Source organism: Artemia sp. Qi Xiang Cuo, chromosome 21 (genome assembly GCF_049724085.1).
Source record: "Artemia sp. Qi Xiang Cuo chromosome 21, ASM4972408v1, whole genome shotgun sequence".
Taxonomy (NCBI): Eukaryota; Metazoa; Arthropoda; class Branchiopoda; order Anostraca; family Artemiidae; genus Artemia; species Artemia sp. Qi Xiang Cuo.
Window position 1 is genome coordinate 42,250,409 of NC_142814.1, and position 14,444 is coordinate 42,264,852.

Genomic DNA, 14,444 nt, shown 5'->3' on the forward strand with positions numbered 1-14,444 from the left:
CTAGAAATCCCGCCAGAAGTTTAATTTCGGAGCGTAGACAGTTTAGATAGTTAGAATATATTACGGACCCCCTTCAGAGGTTGTATCAAGCTTAGACCACCCCTCCTTCATCTTGATTCTAGTTTATACCATTTAGTCGATTAGAAAATAAATCCAATTTGTCCAGAAGGTTTTTGGATAGACTCTGATGAAGCCCAATTAGCGATAATGTATTACATGCGTCAAGGCCATACCCAGATTTTTTTTTGGACGGGGTTTTATTCAAAGATGTTTTTTTTTTGGGGGGGGGGTACACAAAAAAACTCAAAAATGCATACAAAATTTGTTTATATTCATTTTTGTTACGTTTTTACGAGTCAATAAAACATTTCGGGAGGGGTTCAAACCCCCCTACACCCCCCCCTCTGGGTACGACCTTGACATGTGTATTGATACATTACAATGACAATGATTATATTGCTGGAAAACTTTATGATTTATTTGAGGAGTAATGGTCATTAAGGTCAACTTAAGGCTGAAGATTTCAAAAAATATTTTTCAATAGAAAATCGTTTTTCTAAAATTCTAAATATAGAAGATATGAATATTTTCTGTTCTGTAAGAAAATTATTGAGTCCTACCCTCCCCTACTCCATAAAAAGCAAATTAAAACGATATTTTCGGAATATTCGAACACTGAAAAAGCTGTTTACTAGTACATGTTGCACAAACTATAGACAGTCATTCTTAGATTAGAGAAACAGGTGTATGCAAGGGTGAATCATTAAAATAAAAAAAGGAAAAAAATGAGCATTAAAAAGTGACTGAAAAAAAAAATAAACGTGAAAAGGAGCCTAAAGAAAAAAAATAAAAAAAATAAACGTGAAAAGGAGCCTAAAGAAAAAAAATAAAAAAAATAAACGTGAAAAGGAGCCTAAAGAAAAAAAATAAAAAAAATAAACGTGAAAAGGAGCCTAAAGAAAAAAATAAAAAAAATAAACGTGAAAAGGAGCCTCAAAGAAAAAAAATAAAAAAAAATAAACGTGAAAAGTAGCATAAATAAAAAAAATAAAAAAAATAAACTTGAAAAGGAGCCTAAAGAAAAAAAATAAAAAAAATAAACGTGAAAAGGAGCCTAAATAAAAAAAATAAAAAAAATAAACGTGAAAAGGAGCCTAAAGATATTATATAACTGGATATATTGTTAACTCCAAGCCCAAAGAGTACGGATAACTTTATAAGAATTAAAACTGGCATTAGTATCGACAAAAAAAAACGGTACTTGTGTCTTATAGTAAACCACACTCAAGTTCTGTCGAGAAGCGAATTTTGGTTAATACTAATGAAATAAAACAAAATGTGATGAAAATATAATACTTTATCAACAAAATTATGAATACTACAACAAAGACTATGAAAGGGGGGCCGTCCAGACCGCATTATATTAAATGCGTAACCTAAACTAAACTAACCAAAATACCAACTAAATATCGAATTAAAATATAGATACAATGTAGTTTCCCACCGAGCCGAAGCTAATGCTGTCTTGTATAAAGACCAGGAAAACCGGTTATTTTCTCATGTTCGTGATACAAGATCTTGAATTTAGTGGCTATAAGACAAAAGTACCAAAAAAATATCAACATTTGACGACATTTGGTATTTTTTCATGCTTTGCAATTGTTTTTTTTTTGTCAGGAACTGAGATCAGACGCTTATAACTATTCTAAGTTTAGTAATTACACTAATTAAATTAATTACTGTTATTATTACACTGGAAAAGATTCCAGGTATCTCCAAACACTAGATGGCGTTGATATTTTTTTTTCTGTGGAAACTAGTGACAGTTCCCATTCATATAAATTACCCATGTTGAACTTCCCAGCCATTAAGACAAGCCACTATTTCTCATTAGCCTATAATTTCGAGGGAAAAGTATTTTTGATCCAGTCCTTACAAAAGAACATATGACTATCGATAGGGGAGTAGCTCCAGTATCTTCATTAGGGGGGGGGCAAGAGGGGTTTATATCCAGATAGTCAAGGGGCATGGGCTGTATAATAGTTTTCTACAATTATTGGGGGGTAACTGCCCCCCTTGTCCCCCCCCCCCCGAGACAGTGCCCATGACTATCGATGGACATGCACTTTGACTAGTTTACAATGTTTGAGATATGCTCTACGCAGACATTTAAGGTGGTTTTTGTTATCTTTATTTGTATGGAAAGTGTTTTAAAAAATCATTAAGACCTTTTACCGATGGTAAACTCCACTAGAAGATCGAGCATCCCAGAATCTCATGTTCAGTTTATGTATCTTCACTTGAAGAGCAAGACATCATATTTTCTGGGAACTGTATTTATCTGAAACTGCAAATTAGAGCTTCGAAAACAAAATATCCACTCCAATGAACATATTCTGGTTCTTTCCAATAGTATGACTTTTCCTTAGAAAGTGCCTTTGATGAAAGTAAAAGGCTATTTGACAGGAATCTCTTGAAATCTTATGGGAAATCAAGTTAACTCATTAAAAAAATAAAATTTTTTTTTTTTTTTAATTAATTTTTTTTTTTTTAATTTCAAAGAAAAATGTAGCTGCAATACCTGAAGTTACTATGGACTCGATCAAAGATTTTTCGATTAATTACTTACTGTTGAAACCTCCTATGATTGTTTCCTTTTAAAAAGGAAAAATGTCAAGCCATTCTATTTTATTTTATTACCTATTTTACAACCTATTTTATAATTTTTTTATTTTATGACCACCGTCCGGCAGGTTCTTGGCTAATTTAGATGCGAGCGTTTTTAACCCTTTAAATGTATATTACGATACATAAAAGCGGAAAGCATTATAATTTTCGTATTTATAGTGATAAAAATTACCTAAAATGTTTTGTTACTTTTCATCTTCAAACGAAAAAAGTGACGAATAATTAATTATTAATGATGAATACTGAGTTCTGGAACATGCCGTAGACGTCAAAAACTTCAAAAACTTATCCTTACGATTCCATTCTAAGGTCATTTTAATTTAGTTTGCTTGAATTTTATCAAGCTATGATTTTTTTTCGTTTTTTTTGTTCTTTATTTACATAAAAGGGGATATCATTGCAATCTAATCTGAATTTAAAATGATACAAATTTCTAGAGTGTTTTGTTATTCTTGTCTTGGAACGAAATACCTTTTACAAAGAAATTTAGGATTAATTTTTTTATTTTTGTTTTAAAAATATTTAAAAAGCACCAAGACAGTTTCTCAATGGCATTTCTCGTAAACAAAAGTTACTGAAGCATATTATAATTGAGAGATCGTGATTTAGTTTAAGAAAAAGGATAATAAATGAAATAGTAAAACACAAGTATAAGTTCTAAAACGTAAAGCATTATTCCTTATCTTCTGCCGATAATAAGGTTACATAAAATATTTAAATCCAGCTGTTTCGACAGTACTCCAAAAAGGCCACTGGGCGCGGGCCTTTTGATTTCTTGTTCCAGATTTATTCGAGCAATAAAATTCAAAACAATAGCGCGTGCCGGCTGTTTGCAATTGCCTCGATAAGAGCTTTTCATAGACTATTTACAAACAAAGAATGCAGTTGCAGAGTTCTATTAGAAGTACGGGATATATAGAGGGAGGCTTGTGGGAAAGTTTACTCTAAAATGGTCTCTAGGGTTTGATTTTTGACTTAGGCGGTAAATAAACAAAAAAGTGTGTCATTATTTATATTCGTAGGTTATACTGCCTATGAGCTAAATGTGAACGCCTGGGCGATCCGTGTTGTGACACAAAGGAAATTGACGAAAGTAGAGAAAATTTCTAAGCTTGAAAGAGAAGGTATCGATTCGATATTGCGTGGATATTTTTGCTTTGGACTCGATTTGGAGTTTCTGTTGCAAAGGTGATCGAGTAATGTCGGAAGTTACGTGTTTCAGGTTTTGATTTTTTTTTTTTTTTTTATTGAATTTGAGATTTTGTTTTTATCTTATGGTTACAAAATAATTTGTTTCTTGCTATAGACTGACAGCGGAAATTTGACTTAAGTGCCATTAGCTAAAACATCTGCTATGACTAATAACTCATCTTCACAGTATCAACATATATTATTATTGCTGTTGTTGATAGTGCTTCTGACCTGATACCCCCTGCACAAGCCGTATAAACAATATATCCAAGCGCAAAGGCTTTGAAATTTTTGTCAAAATAATATCAAAAGCTTCAGCTCATAGAGGACTTTCTTGAAGACGACCAGGGCAAATCTTCAGCTTAGGAATTGTAGAAAGGCTGTCATCATCTTCTTTTTATCAAAAGTCCAACTAAAGTTAAACTAGTGTTGTAGACTATGAAACTCACATTCATACATAAAAATAACACTACCATAATAAGAAAAAAAAGAAGAAACGGTGAAATTATATAGTTCAAATTCATCAATTTAATAAAAATTCCTATTATTTGGACAGACAGACTGTTGTCAAAGTTTTTTAAGAATTTGTGGGAATATGTTTGAAATAATACCTGCAGTGCGGATTTTTTAATAAAGACGTATAATAGAAACAATAAAAATGATCATTATATATCTAGCAATTGACAAGCCTACGCCAGGAGAGGTAATTGTAAAAGCTAGAATTTGGCTATGCCCAGAGCATTGCGTCCACTACATCAAAATTTTTCGGAGTTTTCCCAAACTTCCCCGTAGAAAATCAGTTTCTCCAAAATCACTGCGGAAATAAGCGACTGATATTTTGTGTTAACATTCGCGGATGTTAACACATAAACGTGAAGAGTTTGCATAAACGTGAAAAGTTTATGCAATGCGTAATATATATATACATATATATATATATATATATATATATATATATATATATATATATATATATATATATATATATATATATATATATATATATATATATATATATATATATATATATATATATATATATATATATATATATATATATATATATATATATATATATATATATATATATATATATATATATATATATATATATATATATATATATATATATATATATATATATATATATATATATATATATATATATATATATATATATATATATATATATATATATATATATATATATATATATATGTATATCGCTACCCTGAAATGTATCGAAAACGAATAAAAGCTAGACCAATTAGCAGTAGTATATGGGCCACTCCTCCCTGGGGCTGAACAAACTCTACAGTTCTTGGTTAGAAGTCGCTCTTTGTGATAGAGAAGCCTGCTAGGGCATGGGTTGTAAAGTTTCATGGTCTTAAATCCTTTTGTTAATGTTTCCTTTGTTGTAGGTAAGCTAATAAAATTCAAGTGAACGAGGTCATTTTAGTGCAGCAGATAAGTCGTTCAGAAGTGGTGGACGTCTCTGAAATCCCTCTATTCTGTTCGCTTTGTCCAAAATTACTTGTCCCATGACTTTCAAGCGGATTAGAAGTCGGAATAAGTCCTCTGAAGCTCATCATTTTTGCGTCCCGTTGGCCCAAGGTACTTGCCCCATAAATTTCAAGCCGATTAATAAAACATACTTGCCTAGCTTTCTGCTGAAAAGGTAGTGATGAAAAGTGAAGGTGCTCTTCAGAGGGCCAAGGACCCACACTGTGTCTCCAATCATACCGATTAAGACTATTGTATGATTCCTTTTCAAACAGAGAAAAATATGCCTACTTTCTATGCTAAAACTAGGCTTCTCTATCACAAAGAGTGACTTCTAACCAAGAACTGTAGAGTTTGTTCAGCCCCAGGGAGGAGTGGCCCATATACTACTGCTATAGGCCTCAAATCATAAAGATTAAAAATATTTGTACGCTTTAGATTTTAACAAGATGCAAATTGCCAAAATTCTACTTAAAATTTGGATGTAAGAGGGGTAAGGGATGTTGACGGAGCTACTATCCCAATTTGGTTTTCTTATCATAAAAACTAAATATCCTTGCAGGATTTTACTGAAAACAATGTGCACAACTTAACTAAATTTCTCCTAACAAATCAATGGAAAAAGACGGAGGTTGGAGGGGCTCAGGGCCCACTTTGTCTCTCAAATCATGTATGTTGAATATCATTATACGTTCTTGATTTAAAGAAGATGTGGCATGGCTACCTTTCTACTAGAAGACTGGAGATGGAAACATTAGCAACAAACTGAAATCAACAGCATAATAATAATAATTAAAAAAACAAACTGTTGCTTCCGCAGTACAATAGCATCTAAGAACTTCCACATGGAAGGTCAACCCTCCCCAAGATCAGATCCATGATTTTTGTTCGGGGGGGGGGGGGGTAACTAATTTTTGACTCGGTTTTCGACTAATTTTCGACTAATTTTCGACTCGGACAAGAATTTCGGGGGGGGGATTCAAACCAGGTAACCCCACCCCTGGATACGGCCTTGACCCTCCCCCTAATGAAAGGAAATGAATGCGCATAAAGCCAAAATGCTGGAATGGCTGGAGTAACATCTGATGTTTTCCTGTGATTTTTAAACCTCGGCCCCTCCACGCCTTCTGAAAAACAAGTATATTTTCACCCCACCTCCTCCTTAGGGACTTTTCTGGGGATAATATTGCAACCAAATACCTACTTTTTATTTCAGATTTTAAGCATTTTATTTTTACAAAAGAGTTCCTAGCAACTTTAATTCCCAAATATTAAAATATAAAGTTCTAAACAGAGCTGGGGAAAAGGAATAGATGGAAGGGAAAACAGTGCAGCAAGTTTTTACAGGAATAGATATAAAAGTAATAACAACTATTTATTACCATTTACTTCTATAATTATATTGTGTTCGCATTTTTGTGGCGTTGTGTCTAAAGAAAAAAATTGATAGCAGAATCTTGGAAGAGGATTCATTCAATCCCAGTTAAAGTGCACTATTCCAGGCTGAAACCAGTCAAACAGTTCGTAGTAACGAACTGTAAGTAAGGAGCGACGCGGCTCAATAGTAACCGAAACTCTAAAAAACGGAATATTGATACCAATAGATGCATCAAAAGAATGAGATTGTAATGCTGATTTCAAATATATATATTTTATGAAGTTTAGTTATACCCGTCCAAACTTACACGCCTGAGAAAATTTGCCTTATTTTCGAAAAAGGGGGAAACAACCCCTAAAAGTCATAGAACTTTAATATAAATCACACCATCAGATTCAGCGTATCCAAGAACACTACTATAGAAGTTTAAAGCTCCTATCTGCAAAAATGTGGAATTTTGTATGTTTTGCCAGAAGAAAGATCACGGATGCGTGTTTATTTTTTTTTTTTTATTTTAGTTTATTTTTTTTTTTTTCTTTTCTCCAGTGGTCATCGCATCGAGCCAGTAGTCCTAGAATATCGTGAGAGGGCTCATTCGAACGGAAATGAAAAGTTCTAGAGCCCTTTATAAGTGACCAAAAAAATTGGAGGGCAACTTGGCCTCCTCCCACGCTCATTTTTTCTCGAAGTCACCCAATCAAAATTTTGAGATAGCCATTTTGTTCAGCATAGTCAAAAATTTAATTAATGTGTCTTTGAAGATGACTTAATAGTAGTAACCGCCCAATTAGCACTGCCCGTGATTGCGTAATATGCCTTACCACGGGTCAGTCATCTATGGATCCAGCCAGTGATTGCGTAATATGCCTTACCACGGGTCAGTGACCTATTACAATGAACCCTATATGGGTTGGCAGACATATTTTTTATTATGAAATCGATTTTTTATTTGTCAGTCGATTAGAGAAAGTTGGTGGTTAGTCCAATATAATAACTTGATTGGTCGGTTTTCTAAAAACGTTATTGCGATAAGATTACTCAATTTACATCTTAGTGTTAACTGGGACGATGACTTAGTCTAATTGCGTAGGTACTCAAGGAATATTTGAAGGTGGAGAAAAAAAAAAGGGGTAATTAGTGATTGGATAATTTTAACAAGAAATGACTGAAAAGTGTTTTGGAGGAGATGGGATGAATGTGTACTGTATAATACACAAGTGACGATTTGCACAGTGTTGTCAATTTTAAATAGTTTAGAAATAAAAAAAATTAACAAGAAATGGATGAAAAGTGTTTTGGGGGAGTTGAGTTGCACGATGGTTGACTTGCACGAGGGTTCAGTTACATGCGGATTCAGTTACACGGGGATTAGTTAAATGGGGTCGAGTTGCACGAGGATTCAGTAGCATGGAGGTTCAGTTACACGGGGTTTCGGTTATACAGGGGCTCAGTTGCATGGGGTCGGTGGTCATTATAATACACAAGTTCCATTTGAACATTGTTGTGAGGTCCCCTACCACACCCCATATGGGCTCCGATCCCCCCCCCCCCACCCATGTAGTAGAGAAGTTACACTTTGGTCGTTATAATACACAACTTCCGATTGAAAGGTGTTTTGAGGTACCGTAACACAACCCCGAAACGCTCCGATCCCCCCCCCCCCAACCCCAGAGAGACCCCGGGTCCTCAAATGTTCTCTGGGCTCCCCAAGGGCCCTGGGCGCGCCCATGGCGCGGAGCCGCCCTTATGATGATGTTTAAGAATTGATTATATATTTTAAGAAACTCTAGTTTTTTGCAAGAAAATTATGGAAAATACAATTCTCTGCTTCAAATGTGAAACTTAAGTCCATTTTTGTTTCGAAAAAATAAACTATTTCCATAAAATCTGAGCTAATAAGGGTTTTTGACTGTAAACTCTAGTTTGTTGAAAGAAAATTAAATGAACCCTACAGTAGGATGTCCGCTACTATCCTAAGCTTCAGCTGAAGCTAGCTTCAAACATTGAACCTAAAAGATTCAAATTACCATAGTTACGAAGTGCTTATAGAATTGGTGGTCTTTAAAAAGACCGTTGGATAGTCATGAGTGTGATGACTATTGTAAAAATTCATCGTTGTTTGTCATCCACTCAGTATGACCCCAATCTATGTCAGGGATTTGTTTGTTCTTCTTCTTCTTCTTAGGATATATCACACACATATTTCGAGAAGGAATATCTATTGGTACCCATTTACTAAAAAATCGAACCTCGTCCTCTGGGTTATGTATCTTACTCCGAAATATCTCACAACTAAAATCTTCCAAGTTGAATAATGGTATATCTGACTTGCATTTCTCGATTAAAAGTTTGTCAGTGGGCACATTCCCTTTTGTGTACAGTGCTGTTACGCCAAAAAAACAGCATATCTCTCTGACTTCTTCCTGTACGTCCTTCCCTTTGTTATAGGATGGAAGAATCATTCTATTATATAAACCTATTTTGTTTATAAAGTATAGTGTACTGCGCCACCTCTCTTCATTGTACGCATACATATTATAGTTTATATACCAGTGGTAACAAGAGACCTCTTGATGATCAGTAGTCAACAGTAGAAATGCACATTCAAAATCACTCCACACGCCGATTTCTTCACGCCAATATATTCGCAGTCAAAAACCCCATACATCTTTGAAGTTTTATTGATAGAATGGTTATTCAAACTGTTTAAAGTTCCAAATTGAAACTACATTATATACTAAAGAAACTGAATATATTAACATCTAAAACAAGAATTTTTATGTAACGATTTCTTCAAATAATAACAAGAGGATTTGTCTTTACACTGCTCACAGTGTGGAATGTGTTACTAAAATTTCGTTTAAAGAAATTAAACACAATTCTTATCAGATTCAAACGCTTAATACCCACAAGCATATGCGGTAATGGTTAATTATTACGAAAATCATACGGGAGAGGAATCTATATCTTGGGGATTAAAAGAAATTAAACTTCTTCCTATCAGATTCAAACGCTTAATAGCCCAAGCTTATGCGACTCAAATTTCTTTTTAGAGTGCTAACGTGTATCTGTTGAAATAATTTAACTCCAGTTTCAGAATTCCTATCAAGTCGAATAGTAAAGCAGAAACAAACCTCCATGGAGAGATCCTTCCACGTAACCCCCCCCCCCAGTTTTTGGGAAACAAGGTGAAAGTAAAGTGCAACCCGTATAAATGAAACCTAAAACGAACAAAAACTATAATAATTAACCGAGTCAATCTCAAAACGACCAGAAATTAACATAAGTTTGGGGCAAAACCCCATATGCCTTCCCAAGACACGAACAAAATTTGCACTTTACTGAAAAAATACAAATGGTCTTTTATTTCGCTAAACTTGGTGAGCAGTTTTTTAACTTAACTTTATAGAAACTTCAATAGTTTAAACGAGATAATTTCAAATTTTTTATAGAAACTGCATTAGTTTAAACGAAAAGTAGTAAATGCAATTTAATTTTGATTTTGTAGTTCAGTCATTTTTATAGAAACTGCAATAGTTTAAACGAAATAATTTAAAATTTTTTATTGAAGCTGTATTAGTTTAAATGAAAAGTAGTAAATGCAATTTAATTTTGATTTTGTAATTCAGTCATTTTTATAGAAACTGCACATTTTTTGTTACCAAATTCTGGTCTAGATTTACCTTGTGCCCTTTTCAAGTGACCGAAAAAATTGGAGGGAAACTAGGCCCTCTCCCACGCCCCTTTTTCCCCAAAGCTACCTGATCAAAATTTTGAGATAGCCATTTTGTTTAACATGCTCGAAAAACTTAATAACTATGTCTTTGAGGATGGCTTAATCCTCCACAGTCCTCGGGAGAAGGGCTGCAGGTTATGAACTTTGTCCAATGTTTACATATAGTATTGGTTATTGGGAAGTATACATACGTTTTCAGGGAGATTTTTTTGTGTGGCGGGGGGAGGGGCGGGGGCGGGGTTACGTGGAAGGATCGCTCCATGGAGGAATTTTTCATTTGGGAAGATAATTTTTCGATCAGAAATTAAATATAAAAAAAACAAGTTTTTTCAACTGAAAGTAAGGAGCAACATTAAAACCTAAAACGAACAGAAATTATTACGCATATGACGGGATTCGCCCCCTCGTCAATACCTCACTCTTTACGCTAAAGTTTTTTTAGTACTTTCAAATTTATTCTAATTAAACGCCCTTTGTGATTCATTCTTAAAGATTTAGAACAAAATTCGAACTGTAGCGTAAAGAGCGAGGTATTAACGAGGGGGCGAACCCCTTATATACGTAATTATTTCTGTTCGTTTTAAGTTTTAATGTTACTCCTTACTTTTAGTTGAAAAACTTATGTTTTTTATTTAATATCTAACAAAAAACAAATTAATTTTTAAATTTTCAGTTATTTGTCTAGTTTGAATTAAATAGTTTTAGCGACTCTGAACTAAACTTAAAAAAAAATTTCAACTTTCTTTCATGTATTAAAGACGTTGCTTATTTTTATAAGAAAAGAAATCCGGTAATGATGATAAAAAAATTTCCACTTCAGTTCATTATTTCACAAAGTCATAAAGAAATTAAAAGTTCTATTCTAATTTTTTCGGTGGAAGATAGAGAAAGTAATATCATAGTTGTGAATATTTTCTCGGGATATAAAAAATTCTACTTCAATTTTAAATTTTCTCAACGAAGTGAAGAAAAGTTCAATTTTTCTTCTGAATTTTCTCTATGGAAAAGAAATAAGTTATTAATTAACTCTATTTTTCTAGGTAAAATAAAAATTTGTCACTTCAGTTCTTTATTTCACAAAGACATAGAAATTTAAAGATCTGTTCGAAATTTTTAGATGGAAGATAGAAAAAGTAATACCATGGTTTTGAATATTTTTCGGGAAGATAAAAAGTTCTACTTAAATTTTAAATTTTTCACAGAAGATAAAAAGTTCAAGTTCTTTTCTGAATTTTACCAAAGAACACAATTCAATTCTAATTTTCCTGGGAAAATGAAAATTTTCCACTTCAATTCAGAATTTTTTAAAACAATAAAAAACTTTTTGCTCTTTCTCGAATCTATCCATTTTTTAGAGTCCTAACTCTCTCACAACCAACTTCAGACTAATCAGAATGTTTTTTGTTAGATATTAAATAAAAAAACATAAGTTTTTCAACTAAAAGTAAGGAGTAACATTAAAACTTAAAACGAACAGAAATTATTACGTATATAAGGGGTTCGCCCCCTCGTTAATACCTCGCTCTTTACGCTACAGTTCGAATTTTGTTCTAATTCTTTAAGAATGAATCACAAAGGCCGTTTAATTAGAATAAATTTTAAAGTACTAAAAAAAAACTTTAGCGTAAAGAGTGAGGTATTGACGAGGGGGCGAACCCCGTCATATGCGTAATAATTTCTGTTCGTTTTAGGTTTTAATGTTGCTCCTTACTTTCAGTTGAAAAAACTTGTTTTTTTTATATTTAATTTCTGATCAAAAAATTATCTTCCCAAATGAAAAATTCCTCCATGGAGAGATCCTTCCACGTAACCCCTCCCCCGACCCTCCCCCCTCCACACAAAACAATCTCCCTGAAAACGTCTGTATACTTCCAAATAACCAATACTATATGTAAATACTATATGTAATACTATGTGTGTGTGTGTGTGTGTGTGTGTGTGTTCCGAATCTTGCATAAGAAAACGTTAAAATTTAGTAAATTGTCAAACGATGTCAAAATGTAACCTCATGTCGAACAAAAAAAAAAAAATTAGTTGAAGATGATGATGAAAATTAAAAAATGAAATAATAGCCTTCTTAATCTCCTGCCCCCCTCAGAAATGGAGGAACGACATAGACAAAAACATAGCCGTGGCTACATCAGATGGTTTTGTAGTGCAGTGAGTTGTTGCTAGTAGTAGTATTTTCGTGTTTTTTGCAAGCCATTCATACTATACCTTAAATGCATTCAGATATTTTCTTGATTATACATAGCCGTGACTAAATCAGATGGTTTTGTAGTGCAGTGTGTTGTTAGTAGTAGTAGTATTTTCTTTTTTTTGCAAGCCATTCATACTATACCTTAAATGCATTCATATATTTTCTTGATAGAACTCAGCCGTGACTACATCAGATGGTTTTGTAGTTCAGTGAGGTGTTACTAGTAGTAGTATTTTCGTGTTTTTTGCAAGCCATTCATACTATACCTTAAGTTCATTCAGATATTTTCTTGATCAAACATAACTGTGATTACATCAGATGGTTTTTTAGTGCAGTGATTTATTACTAGTAGAAGTATTTTCGTGTTTTTTGAAATAGTCGTGATCACATCAGATGGTTTTGTAGTGAAGTGAGTTGTTACTAGTAGTAGTATTTTCGTTTTTTTTTTCAAGCCATTCATACTATGCCTTAAATTCATTCATATATTTTATTGATAAAACATAGCCGTGAATACATCTGTTGTTTTTTTATTGCAGTTTTTTTTTACTATTATTATTTTTTTCGTTTTTTTTTTTGCAAGCCATTCATACTATACCTTAAATTCAATCAGATATTTTATTGATAAAACATAGCCGTGACTACGTCAGATGGTTTTGTAGTGCAATGAGTTGTTACTAGCAAATTGATTTTAATAGTATAACTTTTCATTTATTATTACAGCTTTCCTAATCAAAGGTAAATCTAGACCAGAATTTGGTAAGAAAAATGTACAGTTTCTGTAAAAATGAAATCTAGACCAGAATTTGGTAACAAAAATGTACAGTTTCTGTAAAAGTGACTGAATTACATAATCAATATTTTCCATAGGTATAATAATTTGAATCAGACATTTTAAGGGTATCGAGTGTTCCTATGAAATTGATCCTAAGACTTAAATTACTTCATCAGATACGTTGGGGCTTTAAGGTGAAATTTGACTCGCATATGCTTGATATATTAAGCGTTTGAATCTGATAAGAAGAGCGAGACTTAATTTCCATGATATAACGTATAAAATACCTTCAAAATGGGATGATATACATTCAGTTCCTTCTTACAATTTGGAAGCTGAAGGGGAATGCTGCAAATAGACGCTTTAATTTCGCTAAACTTGGTGAGCAGTTTTTTAACTTAACTTTATAGAAACTTCAATAGTTTAAACGATATAATTTCAAATTTTTTATAGAAACTGCATTAGTTTAAACAAAAAGTAGTAAATGCAATTTAATTTTGATTTTGTAGTTCAGTCATTTTTATAGAAACTGCAATAGTTTAAACGAAATAATTTCAAATTTTTTATTGAAGCTGCATTAGTTTAAATGAAAAGTAGTAAATGAAATTTAATTTTGATTTTGTAATTCAGTCATTTTTATAGAAACTGCACATTTTTTGTTACCAAATTCTGGTCTAGATTTACCTTGTGCCCTTTTCAAGTGACCGAAGAAATTGGAGGGAAACTAGGCCCCCTCCCACGCTCATGTTTTCCCAAAGCTATCTGATCAAAATTTTGAGATAGCCATTTTGGTTAACATGCTCGAAAAACTTAATAACTATGTCTTTGAGGATGGCTTAATCCCCCAGAGTCCTCGGGAGAAGGGCTGCAGGTTATGAACTTTGTCCAATGTTTACATATAGTATTGGTTATTGGGAAGTATACAGACATTTTCAGGGAGATTTTTTGTGTGGAGGGGGGAGGGTCGGGGGAGGGG